Genomic DNA, 20,640 nt, shown 5'->3' with positions numbered 1-20,640 from the left:
AACCCACTGAGCCACCCAGGCGCCCCACCACCTCACTCTTTATCCTATACTTTTTATACTACTGTACTGATTTTAAACTTCTTATTTTACTTAGAGCTCTTGATCTCTACTAATTTAGCAGGAAGCAACAAACTCAGGTTAGAATTCAGATTCTGGTTGTTCATAGAATTGTGGTTTCTTTGCTCGACATTATAGCCTGGATACTTTGTTCAACATTTATCTGTTTAGCAAACATTTCTGAGTTTGTACCAGATCCTGCTGTGTTTGGACACTTATGGGTTGTTTTAAAATGAAGATTCTGGGGGCGCCTGGGTGGCTCAGTGGGTTAAAGCCTCTGCCTTCGGCTCAGGTCACGGTCTCAGGGTCCTGGGATTGAGCCCCGAGCCCCGTGCTCTCTGTCTGTCAAATAAATAAATAAAATATTTTAAAAAAATCTACATTTGTTTGCCTGGCCTATGAGGCCCTGCGTGATTTGGCCCTTGCCAGATCTCTGCCTCATTACCGACTGTTCTTTGTTAGTATTATTCAGCCGAATGGCCTTCTTTCTTACTTGGGGCTTTTATACTAGCTCTTTCCTCTGCCTGGAAATTCTTCCCCAAGATCTTCACATGGCCAACTTCTTATCATTTATGTTTTAGTACCTATCATTCCTAATTTTCTGTGTGTGTTTGTTTATTGTCTGCTCTTCCAGCAACCCCTCCATCAGTTATAAAATCCTTGAAAATCCTGTCTTGTTCAGGCATGCATTTCTGGTACGTAACATGGTTTCTGTAGACTCTCCTTAAATATTTGTTTAAAAATTTATTATTGGGCGCCTGGGTGGCTCAGTGGGTTAAGCCGCTGCCTTCGGCTCAGGTCATGATCTCAGGGTCCTGGGATCGAGTCCCACATCGGGCTCTCTGCTCAGCAGGGAGCCTGCTTCCCTCTCTCTCTCTGCCTACCTCTCTGTCTACTTGTGATCTCTCTCTGTCAAATAAATAAATAAAATCTTTAAAAAAAATTTATTATTTATTGAAGTATAGTTGGCATAGAACATTATATTAGTTTTAGGTGTACAAATAATAATTTGATTTATTTATATATTGTGAAATGATTACCACAATAGGTTTAGTTAACATCTTTCACCATACATAGTTATAGTTTTTTTTCTGTGATGAGAATTTTTAAGATCTGTTCTCTTAGCAACTTTAATATACAGTACAGTATTGTTAACTGTAATCACCATGTTATACCTTACATCCCCAGGTCTTAATTTATCCTATAACTAGAAATTTGTACCTTTGAGCCACCTTCATCTATTTCACCCCTCCTCCCTCCCACATCCTGTGTCTAGCAGCCACCAGTCTCTTCTCTTTATCTATGAGGTGCATTATCTTAAGATTCCACTTACAAGATTATACAGAGTTCTTTGTGTGTGTGTCACTTAATTCACTTAGCATATTGCCCTCATGGTCCATTCATGTTATCTAAAGATAATATCCTTCTTTTTTATGGCTGAAAAAGATTTCATTGTGCATATATACACACCACATTTTAAATTGGGGTACCTGCGTGGCTCAGTCGGCTAAGCATCTGCCTTCAGCTCAAGTGATGATCCCAGGGTCCTGGGATTGAGCCCCGCATCCGGCTCTCTGCTCAGCAGGGAGTCTGCTTCTTCCTCTCCCTCTGCCTGCCGCTCCTACTGCTTCTGCTCTGTCTCTGTCAAATAAATAAATAAAATCTTAAAAAAAAATCCATTCATCCACCAGTGGACATTTAGGTTGTTTCCATGTCTCGGGTATTATAAATAATACTATAAGGAACACTGGGGTGCAGATACCTTTTGCAGAGTTCAGATAAATACCCAGAAGTAGAATTGCTAGATTGTATGGTAGTTCTATTTTAAAATTTTTAAGGTACCTCCACACTGTTTTCTATGGTGGCTGCACTAATTTACATTCTCAACAACAGTGCATAAGAGTTCCTTTTCCTGCATATCTTTAACTCTTATTATTTCTTGTCTTTTTGATATTAGCCATTCTAACAGGAATGAGATGATGACTCCCTATGGTTTTGATTTGCATTTTTATAATTATTAATAATGTTGAACACCTTTTTGTATGCTGTTCATGTGTTTAACAAACACCTGTTGGCTATTTATATATTGTCTTTGGAAAAATGTTTATTTAGATTCTTTTCTCATTTTTAAATTGGATTTTTTTTTCTGTTGAATTGTCTGAGTTCTTGATATATTTTGTATATCCCTTACCAGGTATATAACTTGTGAATGTGTTCTCCCATTCCACAGGTTGCCTTTTCATTATGTTGATGAAATCAACAGGAGCTTTTTCATTGGATGTACTCCCAATTGTTCATTTTTGCTTTTGGTGTCAAATCCCAAAAATCATTGCCAAGACTGATGTCAAGGAGCTTACCCTCTGTGTTTTCTTTGTAGGAGTTTTGTAGTTTCAGGTCTTACATTTAATCTTTAATCCATTTTGAGAAGATTTTTGTGTATGATATAAGATATTTGTTCTGATTCATTCTGCTTGTGGCTATCCAGTTTCCTTAACACCATTTATTAAAGAGATTACTTCTCCCTCATTGTATATTCTTGGTTCTTATGTCATAAATTAATTGGCCACACATGCCTGGGTTTATTTCTGGGATTTTTATCCTTTTTTTTTTTTTTTAAGATTTTATTTATTTGACAGACGGAGATCACAAGTAGGCAGAGAGGCAGGCAGAGAGAGAGAGAGAGGAGGAAGCCTGCTCCCCGTGGAGCAGAGAGCCCAATGTGGGGCTCGATCCCAGGACCCTGGGATCATGACCTGAGCCGAAGGCAGAGGCTTTAACCCACTGAGCCAGCCAGGCGCCCCTCTATCCTTTTTTTTTTTTAAGATTTTATTTATTTGACAGAGAGAGAGATCACAAGTAGGCAGAGAGGCAGGCAGAGAGAGGGGGGAAGCAGGCTCCCCACTGAGCAGAGAGCCAGACATGGGGCTCGATCCCAGGATCCTGAGATCATGACCTGAATCAAAGGCAGATGCTTAACCAACTGAGCCACCCAGGTGCCCCTGGGTTTTTTTTAAAAAATAATTAATTAATTAATGTTCAATTAGCCACTCTGTAGAGCATAATTAGTCCTTGGTGCAGTGCTAAGTGATTCAGTAGTTAAGTATAACATCCAGTCGTCATCACAGCATGAGCCTTCCTCAATATCCATCACCTTATTACTCCCACCCCCCACCCTCCTCCACTCTGAAGCCCCCAGATTTTTTCTTGGGGTCTGTAGTTTCTCATGGTTCATCTCCCTCTCTGATTTCTTCCCCTTTGGGTTTCTCTCCCTTCCCCTCTGGTCCTCAGTGCTTTGCTTATGTTCCACATAATACTGAAACCATATGATAATTGTCTTTCTCTGCTTGACTTATTTCTCTTAGCATAATCCCCAGTTCCATCCATGTTGATGTAAATGGTAGGTATTCATCCTTTGTGATGGCCGAGTAATAGTCCATTGTATATATTTGCCACATCATCTTTATCCATTCATCTGTTGAAGGGCATCTCAGCTTCTTCCACAGTTTGGCTGTTGTGGACATTGCTGCTATGAACATTGGGATCCATGTGGCCCTTCTTTTCACTACATCTGTATCTTTGGGGTAAAAACCTAGTAGTGCAATTGTTGGGTCACAGGGTAGCTCTATTCTTAACATTTTGAGGAACCTCCATACTGTTTTCCAACGTGGCTGTACCAACTTGGATTCCCACCAGCAGTGCAAGAGGATTCCCCTTTCTCCACATCCTTGCCAAAATTTATTGTTTCCTGTTGTGTTAATTTTTGCCATTTTAACTGTTGTAAGGGGGTATCTCATTGTGGTTTTGATTTGAATTTCCCTGATGGCTAATGATGTTGAACATTTTTTCATGTGTCTGATAGCCATTTGTATGTCTTCATTGGAGAAGTGTCTGTTCATGTCTTCTGCCCATTTTTTGACTTGATTATCTGTTTTTTGGGTGTTGAGTTTGAGAAGTTCTTTATAGATCTTGGATACTAGCCCTTTGTCTGTAGTGTCATTTGTGAATATCTTCTATTCTGTGGGTTGCCTCTTAGTTTTGTTGACTGTTTCCTTTGTTGTGCAGAAACTTTTTATCTTGATGAAGTCCCTAAAGTTCATTTTTGTTTTTGTTTCACTTGCTTTTGGAGACATGTCTTGAAAGAAGTTGCTGTGGCTGATGTTGAAGAGGTAACTGCCTGTGGTCTCCTCTAGGATTTTGATTGATTCCTGTCTCACATTGAGGTCTTTCATCCATTTTGAGTTTATCTTTGTGTATCGTGTGAAAGAATGGTCCAGTTTCATTTCTATGTATGTAGCTGTCCAATTTTCCCCACACTATTGATTGAAGAGACTATCTTTTTTCCACTGGGTATTTTTTTCCTGAATTGTCAAAGATGAGTTGACTGTAGAGTTGAGGGTCCATTTCTGGAGTCTCTATTCTGTTCTATTGGTTTATGTGTCTGTTTTTATAACTAATAGCATGCTGTTTTAATTACTACAGCTTTGTAATATAGTTTGAAATCAGGAAATATGATGCTTCTGGCTTTGTTCTTTCTCAAGACTCCTTTGGCTATTCAGAGTCTTCTGGGGTTTGATACAAATTTTGGGATTTTTTGTTCTATTTCTGTGAAAAATACCATTGGTAATTTTGGTAGGGATTGCATTGAATCTGTTGATTTCTGTGGGTAGTATGGACATTTTAACATTATTCTTCTAATCTATGAGCATGGAATATCTTTCCATTTACTTGTGTCATCCTCAGTTTTTTTCATCCGTGGCTTATAGTTTTCAATTTACAGGTCTTTCACCTCCTTGGTTAATTTTATTACTAGGTATTTTATTCTTTTTGATGCAATTATAGATGGGACTGTTTTCTTAATTTCACTTTCTAAATGTTTGTTAATTGTTAATTGTTAATGAATGAATGATTTTGAACTCATTCCCAAACTGAATTCTTAATCAGAGTAAGAGTTATCTAGGGAAAGAGGAGAAGAAAAAGGAGAAAGGAGTATCTAATTAGTGTGTCTCAAATGCATTATAGGTATGCAGGAGATGTTACCCTCTCAGTGTTTGACATACCCAGGTACAACCAGGGAACAGCATAGAGAGCATCCATCCCTATGCTGAACTCCTCAGAGGGCATTCGTAATGTAGCAGAGGCCCATCATCCCTGCAAATAGCAAATGTTTTGAAGGTAGCATTTGCTACCCCAGTGCAAGATGCTGAGAGTATTCCAAGGAAGTCTTCTACTGGCTTGACATCTGTTTCAGTTGAGGTTCATGTTTAGAATGTTTATAAAAAACATTAAAATTTTCATCTACCTATCCATTAATAAAGTTTCTTGTGGATGGTGAGTGTCAAAAATTGAAGAGATAATCATTAAAAATTCTTTAGCAGGAATTGCATGTAACCTGTTTCCATCCCTCCTTCCTTTCTTCTTTTTTAAAATAATTCAATTAAAAAAATTAGGGCTGAGCAAATTAGGCATTTGCATCCAAGTTGGAGGGTAGGGGCTATCTGGCTTGGGATGTCAGAGCCTGAATGGAGGGAGTCTATGAGGGGGAGGATGGTAGCAGCCTGTGTGGTTGTTGAGAGCTCAAGAGAGGTGAGGAGGTTTTCTGCCCAAGATGATGATGACAGTAGGGATCTGGCACAAGAATTTGGACCTTGAGGGAGAAAAAGAAATCAGCTAGGTTGGGAGGCAGAGTTGGTAGCTCACTGATAAATGTTGGCTACCTAAGTGGGGTAAGAATGGTGCTTGCTGGCCTGGCACCATGTGTCAGAACTTGATTGGGATGGGGAGGGAATCTGTATAGGAAAGTGGTGGTCATCTGCCATGGGGTACTGAAGCCCAGTAGGATGAGGAGGGCATCTACATGAGAGGGGCATGTGGCAACAGTGTTGGGCCAGCAACGTGTCAGAGTCTGAACAGGGTGAGGAGGACTTCTTTGTGAGAGGTGGGGGGCAGGGCAGGAAGTTGAGTATACACAGGTAGGATTGAGTCAAAAAGTAAATATATTGAGGATAATGGCAGCCAAGCTTTTCATTGTTAGAGGATAGAATTCTAAATATGGAATAGGAAAAAAACTGTAATAACTCTGGTATTGGATTGGAGTTGGAAGTAACGTGAACTCAGGGTTTGATAGATAAATGGAGAAATGTTGATGTAAATGCGTGGATAATATACATGTAATATATGTGTATAAATAATATACTATGTGTATATATACATACATATATTCCCCATCTCTGAGAAGAGCAGTACCCCTAAAATAGGACACATCTAGTGCCCTATCTTGATTTCAAAGTACCATTCTCCACTAAAAGGAACCAAGACTCCTTGGAGAAGTAGCTCATTTCAGGACAGGGCAGAAAAAGTCCAAGATAAGCCAGAATGTCTTGTTAGGCAAGAAAATAAAAAGGGCTTAATGAATTATGGGAACATGTCAAAAGAACACAGATGTCAGTTTGAATGAATTTCTGGTGGCCAAATCTATATACTTTGAGCATCAAAATAAATAATGATAATATCAGGTTATAACCCATTGAATAAAATAAGAACCCATGAGTCCATACTTATATAAACAATTGAATATGGGATGTGTCGGTGGCTCAGTCGGTTAAGCGTCTGCCTTCAGTTCAGGTCATGATCCCAGGGTCCTGGGATCGAGCTCCATATTGGGCTCCCTGCTCAGTGGGGAGCCTGGTTCTCCCTTTCCCTCTGTCCTTCTCCCCACTCGTGCTCTCTTTTTCTGAAATAAATAAAATCTTTAAAAAAATTGAATATATAATTAGAGTGAAGAGAATAAATGTAAAATGGATAATTGAGTTAGAGAATCACCATTTTTATATCATCATAGTAATAATTCAGTCAAGAAGCATCAGTGACTATTACAAACTAGTGGATGAAAGTTTGGTAAAGAGGGAATATTATATAGTCTCAAAATACCTCTCTACAAAATACTGAGTAGTTACAAAGGGGTAAAATCAACTCTGTGGTGGATAAATCTGACAGAGTGATTAACTGAGTGATCAAAGTTAGTATGACCCATCATGAGACAAATAGAAATCATGTGCCACCTGACAGGTACACATGCCACCTCAGTGACATTTCTGCCCACAATAAATAATCTAATGATGAGGGCATATCCGACAAGTCCAAATTGAGGGACATGATCCAAAATAACTGGCCTTATGTTCTCCAGAACACTCAAGTGCCTCAGAGTCAAGGAAAGATTGGTGTTTGTTGTTTGCTGTTCTAGATTGAAAGAGACTTCAGCAGGGGCGCCTGGGTGGCTCAGTGGGTTAGGCCGCTGCCTTCGGCTCAGGTCATGATCTCAGAGTCCTGGGATCGAGTCCCGCGTCAGGCTCTCTGCTCAGCAGGGAGCCTGCTTCCTCCTCTCTCTCTCTCTGCCTGCCTCTCTGCCTACTTGTGATCTCTGTCTGTCAAATAAATAAATAAAATCTTAAAAAAAAAAAAAAAGAAAGAAAGAGACTTCAGCAGATGTGAAAACTAAACACGTGTGTTCCTAGACTCAAACCTTTCATGTTATTGGGACAATTGTTAAAACTTGAACTGGGCTTGCGGGTTAGTTGATAATAATGGATCACCGTTAGTTCTGAGTGTGATGGTTGTCTTGTGGTTATGTAGGAGAATGTTCTTATTTATAGCAATTATACACTGAAGTGTTAACACAGGCCCGGGGGCATCCATCATGTTGACAACTTACTCTCAACTGTTCCAGGAAAATGTTATTTGCACTATTATTGTTGTAACTTTTTAAAAAATTTGGAATTATTTTAAAATCAAAAGAACAGTTATGTATAAGTGAGCAAGCTAAAGTTTCTCATGAAAACGTTTTAGTATCTTACTATATATCTTCTCTACTAAAATCTTTTCAGCAAGGCCTGTATAGATTAACCAAATCATTTCCAGTTTATCACTGCATGTTGTACAAATTTTATCCTTTTTTGTGTGTGCACTATAATATGAAAAAGCCCATGTTGCATTATCTTAGGCAGAGGGAGTTAGGTTTGCAAAAGCCTGGAGCTCAGATGGCATGTTTCTTAGGAGAACTGCAAGCAGTTCAGCATGTCTGGAAAGTGTGGAGTTGGTGGTGGGCTAGCTGTCAAGAGAAAAGACATGTAAACTCCTAACTACAGGAAACAAACTGAGGGTTACTGCAGGGGGTGGGGGGATGGGATGATTGGGTGATGGGCATTAAGGAGGGCATGTGATGTGATGAGCACTGGGTGTTATATGCAACTAATGAATTAATGACTCTACATCTGAAACTAATGATGTAATATATGTTGGCTAATTGAATTTAAATATAAAAAAAGAAAAGACATGTAGCAAGCTTAGCTAGATGGTAGTCTCATTCACTGACTTACGGGACATAGGATAATTCACTTCTAGGTCTCTAAAACTGATAAGCAAAAGCACATTAGCAAGGATGCCCCCTCCACCCAATGTCTAGAAACTGCCTGGAACCATTGGTCAAGAAACTGCCCCAGGATGCTTCTTGACCTCAAAGTTTAGTCAGAAATTGCTTTAAACTTGTGCCTGTAGGAGGCACAACTCAGAAGCGTGAAAGGGATGGAGAAAGAGGCCTCTTCTGTATCTACTTTCAAATAATTTAGCAAAAAAGACACATGTGGTAGGATAATTTACTCAGATATTAATTTGGTTTTTTTTTTTTTTAAAGATTTTATTTATTTATTTGACAGAGAGAGATCACAAGCAGGCAGAGAGGCAGGCAGAGAGAGAGGAGGAAGCAGGCTCCCTGCTGAGCAGAGAGCCCGATGCGGGGCTCGATCCCAGGACCCTGAGATCATGACCCGAGCCGAAGGCAGCGGCTCAACCCACTGAGCCACCCAGGCGCCCCATTAATTTGGTTTTTATTCTGTTTTCCTGCCCTAGTCCAAGAATGCTTTTCTGCTTGCTTTCTTTGAGTTTTTGCTCAGGAGGATCAAAGCAGTACAGTTGGATTCTGTTTTTCAAAGGTAAATTATGTATTTTTTAGAAGATTTTATTTACTTATTTATTTATTTGATAGACATGAGAGAGGGAACACAAGCATGGGGAGAGAGAGAGGGAGAAGCAGGCTTCCCACCAAACAGAGAGCCTGATGTGGCGCTCGATCCCAGGAACCCAGGATTGTGACCTGAGCCACCCAGGCGCCCCTCAAAGGTAAATTCTTTGAAGGCCTCATGCTATGTGGTCTCAAGAGGGGAGAGAGGCAAGAATCCAGGAGGGAGAGTCTACCATAGAAACCTCAAAGAGAGGGACACCTGGGTGGCTCAGTTGGTTAAGCAGCTGCCTTCGGCTCAGGTCATGATCCCAGCATCCTGGGATCGAGTCCCACATCGGGCTCCTTGTTCTGTGGGGAGCCTGCTTCTCCCTCTGCCTCTGCCTGCCACTCTGTCTGCCTGTGCTCGTGCTCTCTCTCTCTCTCTCTCTCTGACAAATAAATAAATAAAAAATCTTAAAAAAAAAAAAAAAAAAAGAATAATTAAAAAAAAAAAAAAAAAAAAAAAAAAAAAAGAAACCTCAAAGAGAGATTTAATTGGGGGAGGAGAACTCCACTGAGTCCTGGGGACCAGGATCCAGTCCCTCTGTGCTTCTCCACTGTGACCTCCTGGGGATGTGGCCTGTCTTTACTGTGGAATGGCTTTGTGGTAGAGTGGGTATCTGAACCTTTGTATTGGGGCTCCTAGCTTTGGTAAGGAGCTCCCAGTGCAGCTCGGAGGTAAGTTTCAGGAAGCAGAACCATCTTCCCGCAAGTAACCCTGTCATCCTAGATAAAGAATGTATCAGCAGTGACCAAAGATCAGAGAACTGTCCCTGAGTATTCTGGACTGTGTAAAATCTGATATTTTTGTTATGGGGAAAGGACATAGCCCCACTATTGACTGAGGTTAAATTTCCATCAGCTTAAGCAGTGCTGGCTTAGGATGAGATTTGTTAATAAAGAACATGGCTTTTCTTAGACCTAGAAGTATGCAGTAAATTTCATAGTTACCATACATGTTTATAGCTCCCAAGATGTAGGAAAAATTACTTGCACATGAAAAGACTTTTTTTTTTTTTTTTTTTTTTGCCAGAAGAATTCAGCAGAAGTCTTTAATTGTCCCCTTTTTCTAAGAGAAGTGGGATATTCTGGTTTGGTACATGCTTCCAGAACTTAACGCCAGATGAACTCAGGATGCCTCAGCAATTTTGGTTTTCTGTTACTCTTTCTAACCCAAAAGCTGAAGTGTAGTGGAAAGAAAGGAAGAGGCCATTCTGACATTTGGTAGATGAAGGTGCCTTTCTGCTCTCTCCCCTTTACCAGGGCTCCCTGAGCTGACTTTGGGCTGGGAGCAGGTCTGAGGTGAATACTGGTTTAATTTAAGTTTTCTTGCAGCTTTATCTTCTAGATGCAAAATCTCAGATACCCAAACCTCTTATTTTGAGTCAGGAGAAACTGAACCTCGAGACTTCCTTTGTGATAGGTGGTCAGTAGGCTTCAGACAAGTGATAACTCCAAGTACAGAATGATGACCCAACTCCTTCAGCAGGGTTTTAATTTTCTAAATAAAGAAGACTACCCAGAAACTGTACCAGAAAGAGTGTTAATGGGCTTAGGCATGTGTGACAAAGTTGTTGACTGAAAATGAGAAATTAAAACTCTGCCACCAGCTGCTTATGTGCCTCTGAACATACCATTTCAACTCTCTGGGCCACGTGTGTCGCATGAAAGTTTTGGAACTGACCATTAATGGCTGGGTCCATGCTCTATTTTAACTATGATTCCAGATATAGAATAAGATTCTTTGAAAATTGAAATTCAGGGTATTAAGCAGCCCTGTCAACAGCAAGTGCTTAGATATAATGGGAATTAACTATTTCTAGTAGAATTTTTGAATGTGCCAGTAAGATTAATGCAGTATTTTTACAAAATCATGCTCCAACTTGTGATAAAACTTAGAAAAATGTATTGCTGTCTATTTTGGTTGGATGCTGTAGATAAGCGTGTCAGACCTAGGTTAAAAATAAATCCCACAAAGCCAACAGAAATTAGATGGGGATTAGCAAATTACTAGAATTTGAACAGAATTATGTGCAGTTTTGATTCTTGAAACAAACTCCTTAAAGGATACTGATGAATGAAAAATGCTTTATATATTCCCTTCAGAAGCTGGAAAATAGACCATATTCAGAATCTTGGGCAGCAAAGTAAAATAGATTTCATGTAAATTAGGCTGTGCCTATGTCAGTCCCAAACAAACAAATCACTGCTGTATATGCTGAGAGATCTCAGCCAGTGAGTCTCATATGAGATGAGCTCCTTGAAGAGCACACAATTTTAAATTTCATAGCTGATAATCATCATCACATTGCTGCTCGTATAAATCTTGCCTACTTTAATTTTTCCCACTGTTCTCCCGGTTTTAGTTGAAAAAATATTTTCTCTAACATTAAAAATCTGCTGAAATAATGATAATAAATATCATTTAACTAAGAATGTTGTTTAGATCCTGAATGATCCAGGAAGGGTTTACATATAATCTGAATTCACTGAACAATTGCAATTAAATACCCCTCTTGCAGTTTACTGAGTAGACTAACCTCTGCTCTGCTCAGCATGTATTTAGAAATGAGGCGGGACCAGATTCCTGAGGACTCAAAATGTGTATGGTGTATGAATGTTACTTCATTTGCAGGTCTGAGTATAGAACACTCTACAAATTAAATCTCACTCTGTATTGTCACTCTTTAGGTTGATGGGAATTTGATCTCCGTGCACAAGTTTTCTGTATAAGTGAGGAAAAGTAGCTTTGTAAGTTGTCCACATTCTGAACTATACTACAGGCTGAAACTAGAAGCTGAAGATGGACTTAACAGGTAAAATTAAGAGCTTGCTTTTCACAATGGTCTGACACATGCCTCCTGGAGAGTAAAAGTATTCAGTATAAAATTTGAAGGAAATAAATATTTAAAAAGATTGAAGTTCTTATTGGACTAAGTAAAAACAGTATATTGAAAGTGTAAGTTTTGGGGTAACATAAATATAACTCATAAAATTCAAAACCAAAATTTACATAATTTATGCAATTTTAAGGAATGTGATTCTCTGATTTCCATATGGAATTCGTTAGTAAATCACTAAATCTGATGTAATTTTACCTACAGAAATTCAGGCAAGATAACTACAGGCAGATTGTAGATACAAATGAATGAGGTCTTATACACATGGATACTTCTAGGTGACTGTGTAACATGCTACCATGCACTGGGTGACTTATTTTCTCTTAACTCTGGAAGCTGGAAGTCAGAGATCACGATGCCATAGGGGTTGATTTCTGGTGAAATCAGACTTTCAGACTGGAGTTTTCAGACTGGCTTTCAGACTGCAGTTTTTCCCTCTGTTCAAACATGATCTCTTTGCTGTGTACACATGGGGAGAGAGAGGTCTCTGGTATTATTCCTCCTCCTCCTCCTCCTCCTCCTCCTCCTCCTCCTTCTTCTTCTTCTTCTTCTTCTTCTTCTGCTTCTGCTTCTTCTTCTGCTTCTTCTGCTTCTGCTTCTTCTTCTGCTTCTTCTTCTTCTGCTGCTTCTTCTCCTTCTCCTTCTCCTTCTCCTTCTTCTTCTTCTTCTTCTTCTTCTTCGAGAGAGAGAGAGAGAGAGAGAGAGAGAGAAAGAGAGAGAGAGAGACAGAGAGAAAGGGAGAGCATGAGTAGGTTTGGGAGGGCGGGTGGGGGAGGGACAGAGGGAATGAGAGAATCCTATGCAGTCTGCACACCCAGCATGGAGCCAGTGAGAGTTTTGATCTTACCACCCTGAGATCATGACCTGAGCCCAAATCAAGAGTCTGATGCTTAACTGACTGAATCATCTAGATACCCCTTTTTCTCTTCTTCTAAGGACATCATTCATACTGGATTAGGACCCCACTCTTATGACTTTATTTATTTATTTATTTATTATTTTTTTTTATTTTTTAAGATTTTTTTTTTTTTTTTTTTTTGACAGAGAGAGAGCACAAGCAGGCAGAGAGGCAGGCAGAGAGAGAGAGGAGGAAGCAGGCTCCCTGCTGAGCAGAGAGCCCGATGCGGGGCTCGATCCCAGGACCCTGAGATCATGACCTGAGCCGAAGGCAGCGGCTTAACCCACTGAGCCACCCAGGCGCCCCTTATGACTTTATTTAACTTCAGTTAGCTCCCTATAGATCCTCTTTCTAAATCTAGTCATATTGTTGGGTTAGGGATTCAACATATGAATCTGGGAGTTGCCCAGTCCCTAGCAAGGGTTTATGTCTTAAAAAAAATTTTTTTTTTTTACTGTCATTTAATGGATTTTTAGGAAGAAACTGTAGAAAATGTGTTTAGTTTGCCATGTTTTAGTTCGCATATTCATGAAACCCTTCTAACTGTAGTTCCTGAATCACAGGATAAAGAATAAACATTCTAAGGCTTTCCTCATCCGATTTTATCTCCCTTTTTTTTTTTTTAAAGATTTTATTTATTTATTTGACAGAGAGAAATCACAAGTAGGCAGAGAGGCAGGCAGAGAGAGAGGAGGAAGCAGGCTCCCTGCTGAGCAGAAAGCCCGATGTGGGGCTTGAACCCAGGACCTGGGATCATGACCTGAGCCGAAGGCAGCGGCTCAACCCACTGAGCCACCCAGGCGCCCCCGATTTTATCTTCTTTGGGGTGTGTGTGTGTGTGTGTGTGTGTGTGCGTGCGTGCGTGTGTGTTGGTGGCGGAGGGCTCATCTCATCCCTCTTCATTCTTTCAGTGCGGAGCTTGAACTCACAACCCTGAGATCAAGACCTGAGCTGAGATCACAAGCTGAATGCTTAACTAACTGAGCCACCCAGACACCTTGTCATCCCTCTTCCTTCTGACTCTACCTTTTGGCCTTCCATCTTTTAGTTTTTCCTTTGTGGCTCTTCACACTGAAAGATTCAAATTTCAGTTAAACACTGTTCTCTGCTCAAATTGTCATTTACAACAACAACAATCTGTGCTCAGTTGAGGTTAACTAGACATATTAATGATGTGAAAATTGTAATATCTTTCTTGAATTTTTAAAGAATTTTTGATTTTTAAGTTGAGAAATATAAACAAAGGAATTCAGAAGGATATTAATGTATTTCTTCTCCTCCTCCTTATTCGTATACCTAATTTTTCCTGTTTCTAGTCCATTGCATTTATATTACTTGGCATGTTGGGCACAAACTTTTTTTGTGTGATGTAAGGCTGGGTAGTAAATAGTTGGCAGACCATGGGCAGTGTAATATCCTAAAGCCTCCATTTTTTTCAGCTGAAGGATTGTTATAATAATAAAATACACCTCTAAAGATCCATGTGAGAACCCATTAAGATCATGTATAACACTTAGCATCAGGTATTGAATAACATTGGTGGTCAGGTGGATTTTTGCAAGACAAAAGCAGAGATCTTGGGACCCTCTTGTATGAGTTAGGATTAGTTTAAATAAGAGAGGCTTAAAAAGATAGGTATTTATTTATCTCTGACCTAAAAAGCCTAATGATAGGCAGTTGATGGCTGATACAGCAGCAGCTGCAGCAACAACAGCTGTAAAACAGAAAATCTCTCTAACCTGTCTCCTCTTCAAAATTCATTAGTTTGGTGAATGAAATCGTGATCTACCTTATCATAAAATAAGAAACTTAACCCACTAAGATCAGTTGATCACCACATTAAGTCAATTCCAGCTCTTAATGATCCCTCAAATAATTTGTCCTTTCCACCCAATCCCTACCGCCTGTGCCTTACTTCTGCCTTGGAGATGCTAACCAGTATTCTGTACCACACTGGCATTGCAAATGGGCTCTTAAGTCATACTCTACTCTAATCTCTCTTCTACACATTATCTATGGGATAGTCTTTATAAATGTAAATCTCTGTTATCCTTGTCTTTAAAACTTGTCAGTGGCACCATGTTCTTTATAGAACTAAAAGCTGGAAAATTTTTGAAAGACATCCATAATCCTTCTGATCCAGCCCCTACTTATTTTAGCTTCATTTTCTTTTATTTCCATCTGAGGTAGGCAGTATAATGGTTACCTCAAAGATGTCTACATCTTGGGGCACCTGGGTGGCTCAGTGGGTTAAAGCCTCTGCCTTTGGCTCAGGTCATGGTCCCAGGGTCCTGGGATCGAGCCCTGCATCGGGCTCTCTGCTCAGCGGGGAGCCTGCTTCCTCCTCTCTCTCTCTGCCTGCCTCTCAGCCTACTTGTGATCTCTGTCAAATAAATAAATAAAATCTTTAAAAAAAAAAAAAGATGTCTACATCTTAATCCCCGTGACCTATGTATATATTATGTTTATGACTAGAGGGAATTAAGGTTGCAGATGGCTTTAGGATTGTTAATCAGTTGACTTTAAAGTAAAAGGATTTTCCTGGATTATCTGGGAGATAGAAGAGTCAGTGTCATATTGACCCCATATGAAACTCAACTGGCTGTTGATGGCTTTGAAGGTGGAAGGGTGCCAAAAGTTAAGAAATATGGGTGGCCTAAAGAAGCTGGAAAAGACAAGCAATCAGATTCTCCCCCGTGACTTTGAGAAAGGAACACAGCCCCGCCAATGCTTTGATTTTGGTCTACTGAAAGATATGTTTGATTTGTGACCTACAGACTATAAGATAATGAATTTGTGTTTTTAAGCCACTACGTTTGTGGTAAGTTGTTACAGCAGCAATGGGAAGCTGATACACCATCACACCCTTGATAATTTGCTTGTGAAACTCCAAACACAGTAGGTATACGGATGATTTCCTGTACTTGGAATGCCATTACCTTTTTGTAGGCCTCTTACACCTACTTCTGAAGTTAGCTTCTATCAGAAGAATTTACAGATTGGATTTCTGCTCATTTCTGTCCTAACACATTATATTTGTAATCTCTCTTGTACTACTACTTCTTCCAAGACTGTTGAGCTTCTAAAGGCCAGAGACTTATCCACAGTACTTAGCCTATGAATGAATTCAGTATGATGAATAAATAAAAATGGACTGGTCTAAATGCTTCTATTTTAGAAGGCTCATATTCTGGTGTGAGTCTGTGCATGTGTTTGTACTTGGGTATGTATGTTTAAGAGCAAAGATATTCTGAGAAATGTCAAATTGTTAAATCTTCTGTCCTAGTTCATTCAGGCTGCTATAAGAAAAATACAGAGACTGGCTAGGTTATAAACAACAGAAATTTATTTCTCGGGCACCTGGGTGGCTTAGTTAAGTGTCTGACTCTTGATACTGGCTTAGGTCATGATCTCAGGGTTGTGAGATTGAGCCCTGCATTGGCTCCGTGCTGGGTGTGAAGCCTGCTTAAGATCCTCTCTCTCTGTCTCATTAAAAAAGAAAGAAAGGAGGAAGAAAGAAAGATAGATTGATTTCTTTCTCAGAGTTCTAGAGGCTGAGAAGTCTAAAATCATGGTCCCTGCAGATTTGGTGTCTGATAAGTACCTGGTTCTTGGTTTGTAGTTGGCCATCTTCTCATTGTGTCCTCATAATAGAAGAAAGACTAGAAAGCATTTTGGGGTCTCTTTTTATGAGGGTACTAATCAGATTCACAAGATATTCACTGTCATTACCTAATTACCTTCCAAAGGACCACTCCTTCAAAATACCAGAACACTGGGGATTAAGCTTCAACATACGAATTTTGGGGAACACGAAACATTGTTTGTACTATTCTCTGGTTTTGGTAATCTACCCCAACCTCCCATGCATCTGGGAGGTGAATTCAATATGTTATTCCTAGAGTTTTACATGTAAGAATTCCAGGTTTATTGGGGTTGGGAACATGAATCTGGTTCCAAAACCAAGATAGTTTTCCTTACTTCCAAGATACTGTCCAGCCTCAGCTTTTGCCTGTGTGTATGTATTTGTATGTAGGGTCGAGTGGAACGGTAGGGCTGTACACTGGCTGGCCCATGGTTTTCTCCAGTAGACAAAAAGCCAGAAGCTTCTGGTTACTTCTTCTTTTTCTTTTTTTTTTTAAGATTTTATTTATCTGACAGAGATCACAAGTAGGCAGAGAGGCAGGCAGAGAGAGAGAGAGAGAGAGCAGGCTCGCCACTGAGCAGAGAGCCGGAAGTGGGGCTCGATCCCGGGACCCTGGGATGACGACCTGAGCCAAAGGCAGAGGCTTTAACCCACTGAGCCACCCAGGTGCCCCTCTGGTTACTTCTTTTTAAAAAATTTTTTTAATTTTAAAAATTGAGAGTTTACTGACTTATAACATTGTATTAGTTTTAGGCATATAACATAATGACCTGGTATAGGTATATATTGCAAAATGCTTACCACAAGTTGAATTAGCATTCTTCAACATATATAATTAGTTTTTTTTCCTTGTGATGAGGACTTTTAAGATCTACTGTCTTAGCAACTTTCACATAAACAGAACATGATCGTTGACTATAGCCACCATATGGTTCATTTTATCCCCAGGACTGACTTACCTTGTAACTGGAAGCTTGTACCTTTTGTCTGATCACTCCTCCCAAACTTGGGGGAAGCTGTCATTTTTTTACACCAAGCCCTTCTCCTTTCACATCTCCTCTCAGTGAAGGAAACTGATGTAATTCCCTTCTGAAAGCCTACATTTTACACCCAAGGAAAAGGAATACACAAACAGTCAAATAAGATAAAGTTAGTATCTCCACAGATTAAATAGGCTTGTGTATTCTTTTGCCTTAGGGCAGACCCTTTTAAAGCAATCCTCATGGGGGCCATATATATATATATATATATATATATATATAGTTATTTTATTATATATATGTAATATAATATATATGTTATAATATATAACAACATAAGTATATAACAATATAATTATAATTAATATAATTATAACAATAAAATTGTATTGTTATTTTATTATTAAATATAATATTTATTAATTAGCATATGAACTAGCATGGGCTACTTGATTCTTTGACACATCAGGTTCTTTTTCTTTTCAAGGTATTTTTTAAACAAAAAGCATTTTATTCAGAGTATTAAACTTAGATAGCCCAAGAGGGGAAGTGGAGAGAGGCAAGTGCCTTTGAGTGAAAAATGTGAGAGGAGCCCCAATAATGACATTTTTGCCTTTCTGTCAACTCTGTGGTTCAGAGTCAGACTTAATTTGGTAAAATAAATGACCTTTCACACATCATCATGATGGTGTAAGATTCATACCCAAACACAAGTCATTTTTTTCTCTAAAATATCACTTTGAGTGCTTCATAATATTGATAGCTAGAGAATAATTATTTCCTTATTTTTTAATTAACCATTTGAAGGAAATTAGGTAGTTTGCAATTTTTTTCTACTATGAATAGTATTGAAATCCTTGTAGCTAAATTTTCACACAGATATTCACTTATTTCCTTAGCATAAATGTCCAGAAGCATAATAACTGGTTTGAAAGAATGGGTCATATTTTAAGGCTTTTGATTTGAGTTGAAAAAGATAGAAAGATTGTAGCTCATCATAAATGACAGAAAGTGCCCTTTTGAAAGGTACCTTGAATAAATAAAAATGGAACATATTTTTATGTTTTATGTTTGCTAGGGTTTCCATGACAAAATGGTGGTGGCTTAAACATCAGAAAATAAAAAACAAAACAAAATTAATCTTCTTGCAGTTCAGGGGTCTGGAGGTCCAAGATCAAAGTACCAGCAGGGCTGCACTCTTGAGACCTCTCTGTGGCTTAGAGATGGCCATCCTCTTGCTGCCTCTTCATATGGTCATTCCTCCGTGTACATGTACCTGTGGTATAGCTTTCTCTTTGTATAAGGACATCAGTCATATGGATTAGAGCCCCATGCTAATAGCCTTTTTAACTTACTTCTTTTTTTAAATTATTTTTATTAACATATAATGTATTATTTGCCCCAGGGGTACAGGTCTGTGAATCGTCAGGCTTCTACACTTCACAGCACTCACCATACCACATACCATCCCCAATGTCCATAACCCGACCACCCTCTCCACGACCCCCTCCCCCCCAGCAACCCTCATTCTGTTTTGTAAGATTAAGAGTCTCTTATGGTTTGTCTCCTTCCCGATCCCATCTTGTTTCATTTTTTCCTTCCCTACCTCCCAAATGCCCCACTCTGCCTCTCAAATTCCTCATATCAGGGAGATCATATGATAATTGTCTTTCTCTGGTTGTCTTATTTCTCTCAGCGTAATACCCTCTAGTTCCATCCACGTTGTTCCAAATGGCAAGATTTCATTTCTTCTGATGGCTGCATAGTATTCCATTGTATATATATACCACATCTTCTTTATCCATTCATCTGTTGATGGACATTTAGGCTTTTTCCATAGTTTGGCTATTGTGACATTGCTGCTATAAACATTCAGGTGCACATGCCCCTTCGGATCCCTACATTTGTATCTTTAGGGTAAATACCCAGTAGAGCAATTGCTGGGTCGTAGGGTAGCTCTATTTTCAACTTTTTGAGGAAGCTCCATGCTGATATAGTGTCCTTCCTCATCTCTCATTATAGTCTTTGACTTAAAATCTAATTTATGTGATACAAGGATTGCTACCCCAGCTTCCTTTTGATGTCCATTAGCATGGTAAATTGTTTTCTACTCCCTCACTTGAAATTTGGAGGGGTCTTTGGTTCTAAAATGAGTTTCTTGTAGACAGCATATCGATGGGTTTTATTTTTTTGTCCATTCTGATACCCTGTGTCTTTTTATTGGGACATTTAGTCCATTTACATTCTGGGTAACTATTGAAAGGTAAGAATTTAGTGTCATTGTATTGCCTGTAAGGTGACTGTTAACTGTATATTGTCTCTGTTCCTTTCAGGTCTACTACTTTTAAGCTCTCTCTTTGCTTAGAGGACCCCTTTCAATATTTCCTGTAGGGCTGGTTTGGTGTTTGCAAATTCTTTTAATTTTTGTTTGTCCTGAAGCTTTTTATCCTCCTTCTATTTTCAGTGATAGGCTAGCTAGATATAGTATTCTTGGCTGCATACTTTTCTCATTTAGTGCTCTGAATATATCATGCCAATTCTTTCTGGCCTGCCAGGTCTCTGTGGATAAGTCTGCTGCCAATCTAATGTTTCTACCATTGTATGTTATAGGGTTCTTATTCTGAGCTGCTTTCTGGATTTTCTCTTTGTCACTAAGACTTGTAAGTTTTACTATTAGATGATGGGGTTTGCATATATTTTTACTGATTTTGAGGGTGGTTCTCTGTGCCTCCTGGATTTCGATGCTTGTTCCCTTTGCCATATTAGGAAAATTCTCTACTATAATTCGCCTCCAATATACCTTCTGCCCCTCTCTTTCTTCTTCTTCTGGGATCCCAATTATTCTAATATTGTTTTGTCTTATGGTATCATTTATCTCTTGAATTCTCCCTTCATGGTCCAGTAGTTGTCTCTCTTTTGCTCAGCTTCTTTATTTTCCATCATTTGGTCTTCTATATCACTAATTCTCTCTTCTGCTTTATTTATCCTAGCAGTCAGAGCCTCTGTTTTTTAATGCACCTCATTAATAGCTTTTAAAATTTCAATTTGGTTAGATTTCAGTTCTTTCATTTCTCCAGAAATAGATTTTATTTCTCCAGAAAGGGATT

At 39.1% G+C, this 20,640-nt stretch overlaps 1 protein-coding gene across 6 annotated transcripts in view; it reads left to right on the top strand.

Annotated features, from left to right (window-relative positions):
• KLHL3 (kelch like family member 3) overlaps positions 1–20,640 on the top strand; it is a 302,089-nt gene that overhangs the window by 132,159 nt on the left and 149,290 nt on the right. For 2 of the 6 annotated variants that reach the window (XM_047729686.1, XM_047729685.1), the window contains one exon: positions 11,801–11,925. The exons of 3 other annotated variants lie outside the window; for them this stretch is intronic. The gene's annotated coding sequence lies outside the window, so the exon portion shown is untranslated. Of the gene's footprint in view, positions 1–8,958; positions 9,042–11,800; positions 11,926–20,640 lie in introns of all 6 variants that reach the window. One more of the 6 variants, XM_047729683.1, reaches the window with a different exon arrangement.

This window comes from Lutra lutra, chromosome 5 (assembly GCF_902655055.1).
Source record: "Lutra lutra chromosome 5, mLutLut1.2, whole genome shotgun sequence".
In the NCBI taxonomy this organism is placed as follows: Eukaryota; Metazoa; Chordata; class Mammalia; order Carnivora; family Mustelidae; genus Lutra; species Lutra lutra.
This window is presented reverse-complemented; position numbering and strand designations above follow the sequence as displayed.